Here is a 12,445-nt window from a genome sequence, read left to right as displayed (position 1 = left end):
AAACACGGAGAGAACAGGGGGAAAAGGGGGATGTGAATACTGCAGAGCACTTTTGCAAGCAGAAGCTGAAATTAGCAGGGGGGTTATCTATTTGTAAGCAGAACAAATACAATTAGATGGTCCCCCTGCTAATTTTGGCTTCTGGTTGCATAAGTGCACTGCCGTGCACACACCTTCCTTACCATTTCCTCCTGTTCTGTGCTTTCCAGGTGATATCTACAAAGCAGCAAAGGAGGAATGCCTCCATTTTGAGCACTGACTGTGAGCTCCTGTCCAGGATGCCTCCCACCAGTTTGTTAGGAAAACGAGCACACAGATTTTGCATTATTATCAACAGAACCTTCCTCCCAGCCCTGTTGCAGGACGGTGCATTGGTGGAATAAGCAAGCATTCCAAAAATTTCATGGCTGCCTTGCTCTTTCCCCACTGGCCCACTCCAGTTTCCTTGTGGGTCACAAACAAGGTCACATACACACTTGTAAAGATGGGGAAAAAAAAACCAGACTCAGTAAGGAGGACAGAAGGGAGAAGTGTGCCCCAGTCCCACCTGAAACTCAGCCTAAGACCATTCTGCAGATCATGTCTTTCCTTTCAACCACAACCCACTCCCAACTCACCACTGTGATATTCTTTCTGCCATTGCTGCGGTGCAAATTGGAGGAGAAAAATGAAATGGAATAAGAGAATGAAAGAAAGCTATTCCTGCCTCGATCTCATTATCTCCACTGAAAAAAAATGAGCAATCACGGCAGTGAGAAACAAAATCTCTAAGGAGTGCTCACTCCAGGCAGAGAAAGCAACAATAGAGGGAGGGAGAACATTAGTATGTGCTTTTCAACCAACTGTGTTCAAATTTTCTGCTGGACTCTATCTTACTGTTATTAATTTAGAAGTGTTTCTACTTTACTCTGTAATTTTTCCTCTACCTTTTACTGAATTAGATTTCTATTTTCCTCTTCCATTCTTTTTTCTTAGTTTTGTTTGTCAGTGTTACAGATGATCACATTTGCAAGTTTGCTTTATCTATATTTCACAGTTGCAATCTGGGCTGTCCACTATCTTATTACTGTGTGATAAGTGATATCTGCTACGACTGCATATGAACTCGTTCCTCTCTGTTCCTTTCATATCCCTTCCAAGTTGGTTCATCTGAAATAACAAATTGTTTTCTTACACCTGGCAATTATTAGTTCGGGCTTAACAGTTTTGATTTCTAAGTTAATTTAATATGTAACCTTATCATAGTTACTCATAGAGCAGGACTCTATTAAGTCAAGTTTATTTTTATTTTCTTTGCTATTAATTGCAGCCTCGTTGGAATGTACATACATTGGCATGGACATCCTTTACTAACATCCACATCTTATGTGCCTCTCAGTTAATGAGGACAACTGCTACACAGAGGTAATTTAACTCACACTAATAGTTCTGATAGCACCTTCTGTGTTTTATAGTTGTGTTTTATAGTTTTGCAGTTAGGTTAACAACAAAGATTTCCATATAGAAAAAGCCACTCTAGCACTATGGCAAGTTAATTTACTTATTAATATCTTAATATTAGCAGTGTACTGACTTCATTTTTTTTTCTTTCCAGACTCATCTGCTATTTACGGGCCTGATTCTCCCGTGGAACTCAATATGCTGAATCCTATGAAAAGCCAGAGGGGCCTTCTCAGAAGCAGGGCTATGTTAATTTGTAGCCAGCCAAACACACAAACAGTAGAGTTAGAATAAGCAACAGAATTCCAATTCTCTTTCAGTGCTTCCCAAACTGGACATGTTGGAAACCTTGGTTCCAAGTGACCTAAGATGCACTGCATTTATTATTTGTGTTAAAAATCCCTGCTAGCCTACAGCTGAAAGGAAGAGTAGATGCTAAGGGATCAACAGTGAAATATAGGAAGCCATTTGCATGGTATCACCAGTAAACAATAAGCATGTGAACAGACAGGTAAGACAGTAAGTTACAAGGAACAAGTTGATGATGCTGGAAGAGAAGACACAGGAGGAGGATTTTACCTTACGATTGAGTAAATAGCACAGCCACAGGGAAGTGAAGTAGTCTGTGCATTTGACCCCACATATCAAATAGAAAATATTTTATTTCCCTTTACGTATTTAAAAATCACCCTGTTTGTGATGGCATAGAATCGGTTTTGGTGGATGTAAGCGTATGCTAATATTCTCCTCTGCTCATAAATGTAATCATAAAAATCAGTTAACGTAAACTGAAGCCACCATGGAAAAGAGTACTTGAAGACCTCTGCATCAGAACTATGACTAATTAAACATGTTTCAGTACTCAGCCCTTTAGACTCAGAAGTGCTCAGATTCGCATCTCCAGCATACTAAACCCACTGAGCATTCTGTAGCAAAATCCCAAGTCTGGGAATAAATATCCTGTTCTACCAGCTGAATGCCATCATACGTGCAGTGCAGCCCATGCCAGGACCAGAGGCATTAAAGGAAAGTGCTATGTAAATCAAATGTGGGCTCACCTGCTAGGCAGCATATGTTTCACTACTGTCAAACCCAAGGGCTCTGTAAGGGATTGAGGTAGATGCTTATCCTACCATCCGAACCTTTTGCACAGGTCGTGTCACAGCATCCACATCACCAGACAGCTCTGTTGGGAAACGCAGCACCCTTTTTAACACCAGTTTGCCAGCAATCTGAGACTTGCTGGGAGTGGTTTTCTTCCAAGCCTGGCAGTCCTGGCTATCTTCAGCTTTCCTGAAGTGACATGCTGGAATCCCCCCCGTGTACACCTACCTGGAGATACGTGAGGTTCAGTGAGTTGTAAAACTTTCACAACTGATTTACATGTTCCAGGTTTTAATACCCTCTCAATTCTTAAAAGGATGAAGCAGGACAGTCCTTAGCTGCATTTGACTGAGATTATTCTCGACATGGCCTATTTTTCATGGTAGTCATTTATTGTACTTGGTAATTAGCTATATGGCTTTTTTTTCATTGATTTTTCTTTCTGAATGTACTTTACTCCCGCTCCCAACATGCTGGACGCGGTGTTTAGTGACATCACTTTTGTTTATTCTGCAGTCTGGCATATTTGATAATTCATTCATTTCTTCACATGACATAAATTGGCAATGAATAAACTAAGGTTGGAAATAAAATGGTTTTGGCTGTCATAGGATGGATAAAAGCTCTGGAAAGGCTGCCCAGTAATAGGAATACTGAGGGCCAAAAACCCAACTGCTTTTTAGATGAAGCTTAATCAGTTTCTGAAAGGGTTTATAAAACCTAACAAATTGGCACTGATAATGAGGAAATGGGTCCCAAAATACAGAATGCCTTTTCCAGGCATATAAGGGATGAGTGTGCACATGTAAGATGATTCATTGTCACACAATATCACAGCATTATGTGTATGTGCACAAAAGAATAAAATAAAATTAATCATAGTTTGCTATTTGTAGACCTTTTTTTTCATTCCCTGGAAAGGCAGCTCTAACTCTGAACCATTATTGTTTCTGTGGGGGAAGCGTGACTCTTAAAAAAGCAAGGGATACGTGCAGCCAATTCTTGTGGGTACGTACAGTTTCTATGTCTGCACATGTTAGCAGGCAACCAGATCCTAATTTCACAATACTTTTCACAAAGATCGGACATCACCATAATGCCTTTTTGGGCACTCGGTTGCAAACTTGCTGTTTGATCACCAAGCTGTCTTTTTTCAGGCTTCGTATTTGTCTGGAGACAGATTTTGGGAGGCTGTCAGATGCACCTAACTGTAACACGGTCAGCCTAGAAGCAGTGAAGGAAATGCACGCAGAGCAAGCATTCCAGCTTCAACTTATTATTCAAATCCTGATGACAGATTGCCTTCAACAAGAAACAGACATTAGCGAAGATGTGGGAAAAGGCTCAATAGCAAGCTCCGGTCATATAACCGTTTCCTCTGCAATCAAGAGCTCCAGCAAGATACTGCATGGAACTGTGCGAAGAGCAGACAAGCAATGCAACTTCAGAGACCCCACCATTTCCCTGTGGCTCACACACATCTCAACGTAGATACAGGGAGAAGGCTGATGCCTGAGGACTTTCTCATCCACCAGCTCCTTTCTTCTCCAATGCTCTCTGAACCTCCTTCCAGCTTAGCTTGCAGTCATGGACCTATGGTCTCTTTACTTGGCTGTTGACCAAATTCAGTCTCTGCTCCCTTTTGGTGCATTCTTCAGTTTCTCTGTATCTCTAGCAGTACTGGAGATGGATGGGAACTACAGTAACACAGAAAAGTACCATTCAAAATGCAAGTCAGCTCAGCAGCAAAGTCTGATAACGTCCACACCTGTAATACCTAGATTGTATCTGCAGCCCTTATGCTGAGATCTTGTGCAATACAAGACAATCAGTTCCAGGGCAGCTGCCAAAAATCACCTGAAGTGCCTCAGCCCAGAACCCTGCGCCTCACACAGGAAGCTAAAAGAGAAAAAAACTCTGCTCTGCAACCATGATGACAGCAGATACGTTGGTTGTGACCATTTGAGAACAGTCCCATCACACTCAGTGTATATCAGTGGGAAGGTGAAAGGCAAACTCTTGTGCAATAAGCACAAGATGTTAGAGCGTAAGTGTTTGAACAAAACAGAAGGCTGCTTTCCAGAAATTAGCTCTCCATCTCAGCAGGCACATGGCTCTATTTTCCATATTCCATGCTCTGCTCACTCAAGTCATAGCCAGCAATGACTTTTCTATTGCTGCTGCAGTGGCAAGAGACCATATTTCAGAAGACATGGGATAGGGCTGAAATTCTCTGCTGCTTACTGATAGGGGTAAAAAGCCAGGAAGGACAGTAGGGTAAATACTTTTAGCACTAAAAAGAAATACACAGAATATTAAGACAAATAGTTTCAGCACCAAACGGGATCTGTAAAGCTGCTTTTATCTCAAATGGCAATACGTGTCTAAGTTTTGTTTAGTCTTATTCCCAAACTTAGTTTCACAGATTAAACCAGTCCAGAACTGAACAGGAGTTCATTGTGCCACTCCCTGAACCTCAGAGTAAGGCAAGGCTCTCAGGGAAGAGTTGTCACACAAGACAACAGTTTGACCATGGAGATTAATTAGTGGCACAGGCTATAGATCAGACTCTCTAGCCTGAGAGTTTCTAGCTGCCTGATGGAGCGTGGAAACCAAGAATCAGCTAGAGACACTCAGCCAAAGATACTACCATGGCTGGAACTATCCCAGACCCCACATAGTGGGAAAATCTTTGAAGGTTGTATCTGTATCATAAATCATCCTAGAACTTTTTCAGACACTTCCCTGAATGCTCCCAAGCAAAACAGGTTGGAGCTGACCTTTGTCACTTCTGGCAGAGGGTTCAGCGAGAATGCAAGTGTGACCATCCAACACCACTCTCCAGAGAGCCTACAGATACTAAAAACACTGGATCACACAGGACTGAAGATAGACTTGAAACATCAATTTAACAACAAACGGGTGCTTATCTCTATTTTGAGTCAACCTATAACACCAGGTCTCAAAGGAAACTAGTGTAACTAAACACGTCAAAGCAACGTTACTTGCAGTCTCAATTTAGTTAATCACAATTATTTTTAAATATTTAATGTTGGAAGTGTGAGGAAGATGCAGAAATTGAATTGAAACTTGACGTCAAGACATGACAATTCCAGTAATGTAATGTGTTTGCATGATGGACTACTAATAAAGTGCTTTATATAATCAGATGCACAATAAAAATGCCTATAAGTATCTTGTCATGTATTAGATGAAATGTGGAGTATTATTTGGCATCAAAACCAGCTGCTATTCCTTCAGCATCCATCCCACTTGCAGTAGTTTTAGAGATCAACGCAAAGGCATAGTAGAGAAGAGAAAGAAGAGAATGATAAAGTTATGAAAAATGCCTGTTTAATTATGCTTCAGATTTTATCTCTGTCTCATATCAGCCCTCTCCCTTTCCTCTCCGAGAGAAATAACTGGCATGTGCGGGATTCTGAAAGTAGATTGACACAAAGGAAGAGAATTGGCCATGTCTCCTGGCATTAATCTCCCTTCACAACAGCCTGTGATTGAGTCAGAGCTATTATTCTCACTTTCAGGTCTGAGTCACTATCAAAAAGGATGCTATTTCTCCAACATCCTTTCCAGCAGGGATATACACTGTCTGGCAGAGATGGTATAGAGTACTTTGAGTCCTACAGAATTTGCTCTGGCTCTTGATTTTGACCTATTCACAGCTCATTCGATGAAAACACAAAAACAAAAGGAGGACAAGGAAATAATATTGCTGTTTCAATTTCCTCATCACCTACTTTCTTACATCCGTCTCCTTTAGTTTACCCCTGTGACAGCATCTAAAATGTTATCTTCCTCTGTCACTGTAACCACATCGTTTCTTGAAAACCCCTCTCCATTAAATTTTAACTCACCTCCCCTACTCCTTACATACAAAAAACCTCAACTCCCATTACAGCTTCTCTGCTCCTTTGCCTTGTGCTTACACGCATCTGAAAAGATCAAGTGGAATCCTTATTCTGCTCTGAACTAGAGATCAGGCCACCTGAAATACCTGCTCTGACTGTTCACACTTGCAGAGTCACCCCACCGCCCTGCTGCCGAGCTCAGCATAAGGCACCCGGTGCTCTGAAACATCAGTTCTCACCTTGCACTTCATGTCTGCTTCCGGCCCTCAGTTTCACCTCAGCAAAGTCCAGCACCCCACCCCAACGACAAACAGAAGCAGGAACGGCCCTGCATAGGAGGAAGAAGCCCAGAGCCACAACGACCTGCACAGGTGAAGCAGTGGTGCAACACCTGCATCACAAGCCCTGGCTTTAAAGTTCCAGTCTTTGTTTCCCCTTCAGCTCTTTCCTAAGGTGACCATGGAGCTTTTTATTTGGGTGGGGAAGTGGAAGAGGCTTACTCTGGGTGGAGTACTCGCTCCCTAAATTTTCCCAGCAAGATGCAAATGGGATTTGGCGCACCCAGGAAAGAGAGCAGACACCTTTCAGCCTTCCTCCAGCGGTGACAGCAAGGAGATCTGATTCTAGCAATTACTTCTGGTCTGCTCTACTCTGAAGCTAAGAAACATCCTCTCTTTATTTTATTTCATGCTCTTCACTACAGAACCTGAGTGCTTTCCTCAGCCAAATTTCTCAGCTCACCACCTGCTTACCCTGCAAACACCTGTGGAGATCTGAAGGCAGAACTGTGTCTGTTGTTGCAGTTATGAAAATAATGTAGGACTCTGTATAATCAGTGGATACACAGATGGTATATTTATATATCCAGGAGCTTGGCTAATATAATTTATATTGGAGTAATGAAAAAAGTCACTCACCCTGTCCTGGGCTCGCAAGATGAACTCCAATGGAGCAGATTCCAGAGAGATCCTTCCCCACTGGCAGTCAGCTCTTAAATGGCTCTAGGAGAGGTGCAGCCAGGCTCCACCCCTTCCTGCAGCACAGGTGATTTGCCTTCACCTGTGCTCCCCTGGCTGACTCATTGCTTGCCTCAGGTGATCAATCAGAGGTTCAGGCCGTGATTCAACAGCCCCATACAGACTCACATCATGCTACCCTTATGCTTAGACCCTCTTTCATCAAGCAGCATTCCTGAATCATTTTATTGAACTCTTCTCGGGATCTGTTCCAATTTCTTCTACATTTTGAACCACATATACCAGGTGTGACCAGCTGTGGGTTTAGCTGGCAGATGCATTTTACTCTGGACGAGACCAGGCTGAAACTGCTCTATGGTCCACCCAGCATTCATGGGAGAGCATTACATGCAGGAAATCACATCACAGTGCTTCTATTAGCAAAAGGAAAGATACCCTGCCAGCACAACTAGCTGCTGGTCCCCAGGGCACCTATCCTGAGACCTGCTGCCTCAGCAGCAAAGATACTGATGCTCCAGAATGGGGTCTTTCTAGGAGACTTTGGATGGGACCATTTCTGTACTTTAGGAGCCAAGAAGATGAACCTATTTGTTGTTATGTTGTTTGTTTTCACCTTACCTAAAGCTCTTTTCTTTCATCGTTTCCTGTCATCTGAAAAAAAGCTTAGGTACATTTTTGTGTCTGGACAAATCTCAGAGCCATCACTTAATCCTTCATCCAACATCACACTTTGCTTAAGTGACTTTTCAGAACTAAGCCTGTATGGAACTGACTGTAATATTTTACTCTCGCTGTGAAATATTCTTCCCCTATGTGACACCAACTAGTCTTGAAATGCTGTAAAAATGCTGACAGAAGAAATACCAGAGACTGGTTTTAAAAAGCTTGTGAAGGATCAGTAGGTCCAGAGGTGGTTTCTTTTTTTTCAGCATAGGAACAGCTAGGGGACATTTAAAACCAAACGGAAAAAAATCCTAGAGGACACAAAAGATTTAGTGCATTTCAGGGAGTCACCAACATGAAAGGTAGCATATTTTGGTGGAGGCTGGAGGGGACAGGATCTGATGGACAGTATGTCAGCCCCACAGTGGTAACAGGGCGGGGGGGCAGGCAGCACTGCTGGAACAAAGGGAAAGCAATGAAATGAGAAAGGTAAATGAAGCGAAGTGTAGCATCAGGCAGAGGCCCCAACATCACAAACACAGTCACAGTGTACAGTCTCATAGATCCCCCGAGTTTTACATTGAAGAGAAGTGACAAAATCATCAGGAGAGAAATGAGAATGACCAGCAGAAGCCTGAGGAGGAACAGTGTGAGAAGAGAGTCAAAAACACTAAAGAGCTGCCTGAGGTTAGTGCTACTGGACTATGATTTATGAAGGGATACATTCAGAACTGCCTCAAAGGTTAAATGTGAGCTTGGACAAGAGAATGAGAAAAGAAAATCTTTAAGAGTCCACGATACAAGCAAGATACATGGCACACATAGCTCAGCTATCACAGCTGAATCCCTGAACGGCAGCTCTTTGCTTGACCGTCCTCGAGTGGCATTCTCTGCTATGTCTTTGTCGTTTGAACCCAGATATCCCACTGCTACAGCATCTGAAACACAAAAAGGAAGGAGCCCGAAAATAAGGCTGCAGAAGGCTCGTTAAAATCATACTAGCCTTTCAGGATTTGGATTTCAAATGTAAGCACTGGTCCACATATGTGCTTACAGCATAGATTCATGTACGCACACATAGAAACATATAGATTAGGTTGCACATTCTGCTGCTCATCATAAAGATCTCTTCAAGTACTATTTAGCTGTGTTTTAAAGCTTTTTTCTCACTAATCTAGATGAAAGTAATTTATGCAAACATCTCCCACGGTGTCGCTTTGGAGACCAAATTGGTACTTCTCACCTCACAAAGAAGAGTCGTGGTAGAGTTACATTTCTAAAAAGTGACTCTCATTTGGGTTTTCCCACGTCCTTCCTGCATTCTGGAAGAAGCCACCTGCCTTTCAAAGCAAGTGGTTCCATGCTTTCCTTCCCAGACCCACAAGCCACGTTCTCCCTTTGCACTTGTCCACCTACAGACTGCAGTATGCACCTCCTGAGGGGTGGAATTTGTGGCCAGTTAATTTCATTCTGCTCCATCTATAATTATGGGTATTAAGTCTGCTTTACATTTGAAACACACAGACATTTTTCGCTCAGCTTTGTTACATCTTTAATTATGACCTTAAGTTCAGGTGGTATAATTTCACTTAAAAGATAAGCCAGAACTCAAGTACTGACATCTCCAGGTTTCCTAAAAATTGCAGGGATCATAGAAATTTAACTTGATAATTGCCTCAGTATTTCAAGTCAGACAATCACCTATAAAATAATTACGGGTTGTTGTTTATCCAAATTCACTTTGCTACTAGGTTACTGCAGGTGACAATATATGATGTCACACAGAAATAGAGGTAGAAATGTATAACATACCCTAATGCAAGGCTGTTCAACCAGATGTACAAAGAGTGCCAAAAGACAAAGAGAGGCACCTCTTTTCCAACACATAAATGCATAAAGTAGTAAATACCACACTTTCAGTTAAGGGATATTCAAAATTCTTTGCTGCTGTCTCTTTAGCCACAGAAATCTCTTTCCCCACGAGACTTCCAAATGTGCAAGGATCACAATGGCACAAATAGGAGTAAAAATATCCTTCACATACTTCTTTCTTTAAATGTTCAATAACTGGCCCCGTATAGAATCTCTCTTCTGACACGAACAGAAGCAGCCTCAGCCAGCATTTCATCATGCTTCCTGTCACAATTATAGTGACTTAAACTATAAACTGCTACTTGCTAGGGTTTCTGTCTTCAGTGTTGAGAAAAAAAGCAATTAACAAAGTCCAAAAGGGGAATATTTTAATATCTCGTAATTTGATTAGATTTTGTGTTTGCTTGCTTGTGTGTGTTTTGTTTGTTTGTTTGTTTTTCTCCTCAAAAAGCCAATGTTTTTGTGTTACCTCTTGCATGTAAAGATGGAGAAAAAAATTACTTGGCATGATTTCCATCATGTTGATTCTTCTGGGTTCTCAAATATTATGATCCATGGAAAGTCTGGATTCATGCTTACTTCTACTCTTCATTAAGTCAGTTGTAGTTGAATTGCTGGTAGGGCAGGCTGCTGATACAGTAGGTGGGCATGCTGAATAAAATACATACCACAGCTGTACCTGCACTTGTCAGAGAGCCAAGCTGCTTTATGCCAGTCTGTTCTCCACTGCTTCCTGGTCATAGCCCATCTGTTTCTGAATTCATAAAATGCTGAAGAACACAAATATCCGAACCTATTATAGGTAACACGCTTCCATTAAATTCTGATTGTGGGGCTGTGCTTAACAGACTAAAATTGGTAATGCATCTCTTTCAGATTTGTCAATAAATTAGGCACACACTCATAGATATTTCAGTTGAATTCAAAGGCTTTTCTGTGTAGGGACTTTGACACATGGTGCACCTGGCCAATAGTCTTGCAGTTGTGAACACAATCAGAACTAAAAATAACTACCAAACCAGAGTACGGAAGGTTACTAAGACAGATTAGATAAAAACCTACATATAGGGAGAGGTCCCACAGTAGGAGCACTTACAGGTGAAGCAAGCCAGACAGCTATTAACCTGAAGTTTACCAATAGCTTAAATGACTGCATCACTCTTCAGCTGGATTCAATAATGATAGGGCAGACAAAGACGATGGAATTAATCACACCTTGCCTTGTACGTATAATCTTTGCACTGGGGGTGAAACGCTCAACTTTGCAAGGTCATTTCCACAAAAACTAAGAATTAAAGGAACTCAGCAGGCTGTCAATAACTGATTTAATAGGAACAGACTTTAAACAGAAAAAGTAGGTGAAGGATCTATCCCCAGGAAATTTGCTGAGAATACCTACAGTACCTATGATTAAACTATCTGTCCTCTGGATGTCATCATTGCTCTTTTTATATGCTGTTGGTTAAAGGTGTATTTATGTAGAAAATAACTGTAGCCCTAAGGAAGCTGGCTTGGGTGCATCATTTTTGGTAGCTCAGTGCATTTCTAATTAGAATTGAATACACAAGAGTGCGGTCCAGATCATTACTATTTATGATAATCTACAATGAACCGTTTTCTATAATGTAATGCAAAAAAGGACCCCCTGTGCACATTTCATTTGATGTGAATTCACATCTCTGCTTCAAGAAGCACTTTATGCCTCTTCACAAAAAATTTCCATCTTTCCATATGTGCAGCTGAGACATAGCTGCCAGTCAGCAATCCTGTTTGCAGTATTTGCAAAATCTTTCCTTTAACACGGAATCAGAAGTTCACATTTCAAAAAGAGGGCTCTTGGTTTCTCCAAAAAAAGGAAAGCCCCATTACCAGCAATGTGCCAGAGCAGAAAGGAAACATTTAGAACACACTTCACCGTGACAAGGTCAACCCTGAAAAATTTGGTGGAGAACACAGCAAAGTGGGGCATTGCAGAATTCTACAATTCTCTCTATTTCTATGAGAGCTGTTATAAGATATAACAGTGAAAGAGTTCAAATGGAAGCAGATCCTAAGCTAAACCGTTCTTTCAGCATGAGGCATAAGGTTGATTTCAGATCTTTTCAGTACCTTTCCAGTCCAGATGAATCCCAAGACAGGAAGGGGCTCGCTGTCCTCATGCTGTTGAGTCTGCTGGTGGGTGGTGCAGACCAAGCTGATCTCAGCTCACTGGTAGAGGAGGCTGTCACCTGGGTACTTCTCCTGAGCTGTGCCAAATCCCTTTTGGCTGCTGTCAGCATCCCTCCTGAAACAGCAGAAACAGCGTCGATTTTAGCAGCATAGGGACCACTCTGGAAATCTTAGAAACATAAGTATGATCTCCTTCTCCTATCTGTATGGTCACTGCACACTGAGTGTTGTCAGAGAGCTACAATGCATCAAAAATAATAAAAACATCACTTTTTTTTGCAGAGGAATTATCATCGAACTTTCTGAGAGAGAAGCTGCCCAAGTGGTACAAGTTAATGCTCAACATATTCC

The 12,445-nt window shown here is 41.7% G+C and overlaps 1 long non-coding RNA gene across 2 annotated transcripts in view; it reads right to left on the bottom strand.

The window, feature by feature from the left end:
* Positions 1-12,205, bottom strand: part of LOC116216642 — a 53,328-nt gene extending 41,123 nt beyond the window's left edge. For both annotated transcript variants that reach the window (XR_004159787.1, XR_004159786.1), the window contains exon 1: positions 12,035-12,205. This is a non-coding gene — a long non-coding RNA (uncharacterized LOC116216642). The remainder of the gene's footprint in view (positions 1-12,034) is intronic.
* Positions 12,206-12,445: the final 240 nt, after the last annotated feature.

This window comes from Meleagris gallopavo, chromosome 5, assembly GCF_000146605.3.
Source record: "Meleagris gallopavo isolate NT-WF06-2002-E0010 breed Aviagen turkey brand Nicholas breeding stock chromosome 5, Turkey_5.1, whole genome shotgun sequence".
NCBI lineage: Eukaryota > Metazoa > Chordata > Aves > Galliformes > Phasianidae > Meleagris > Meleagris gallopavo.
This window is presented reverse-complemented; position numbering and strand designations above follow the sequence as displayed.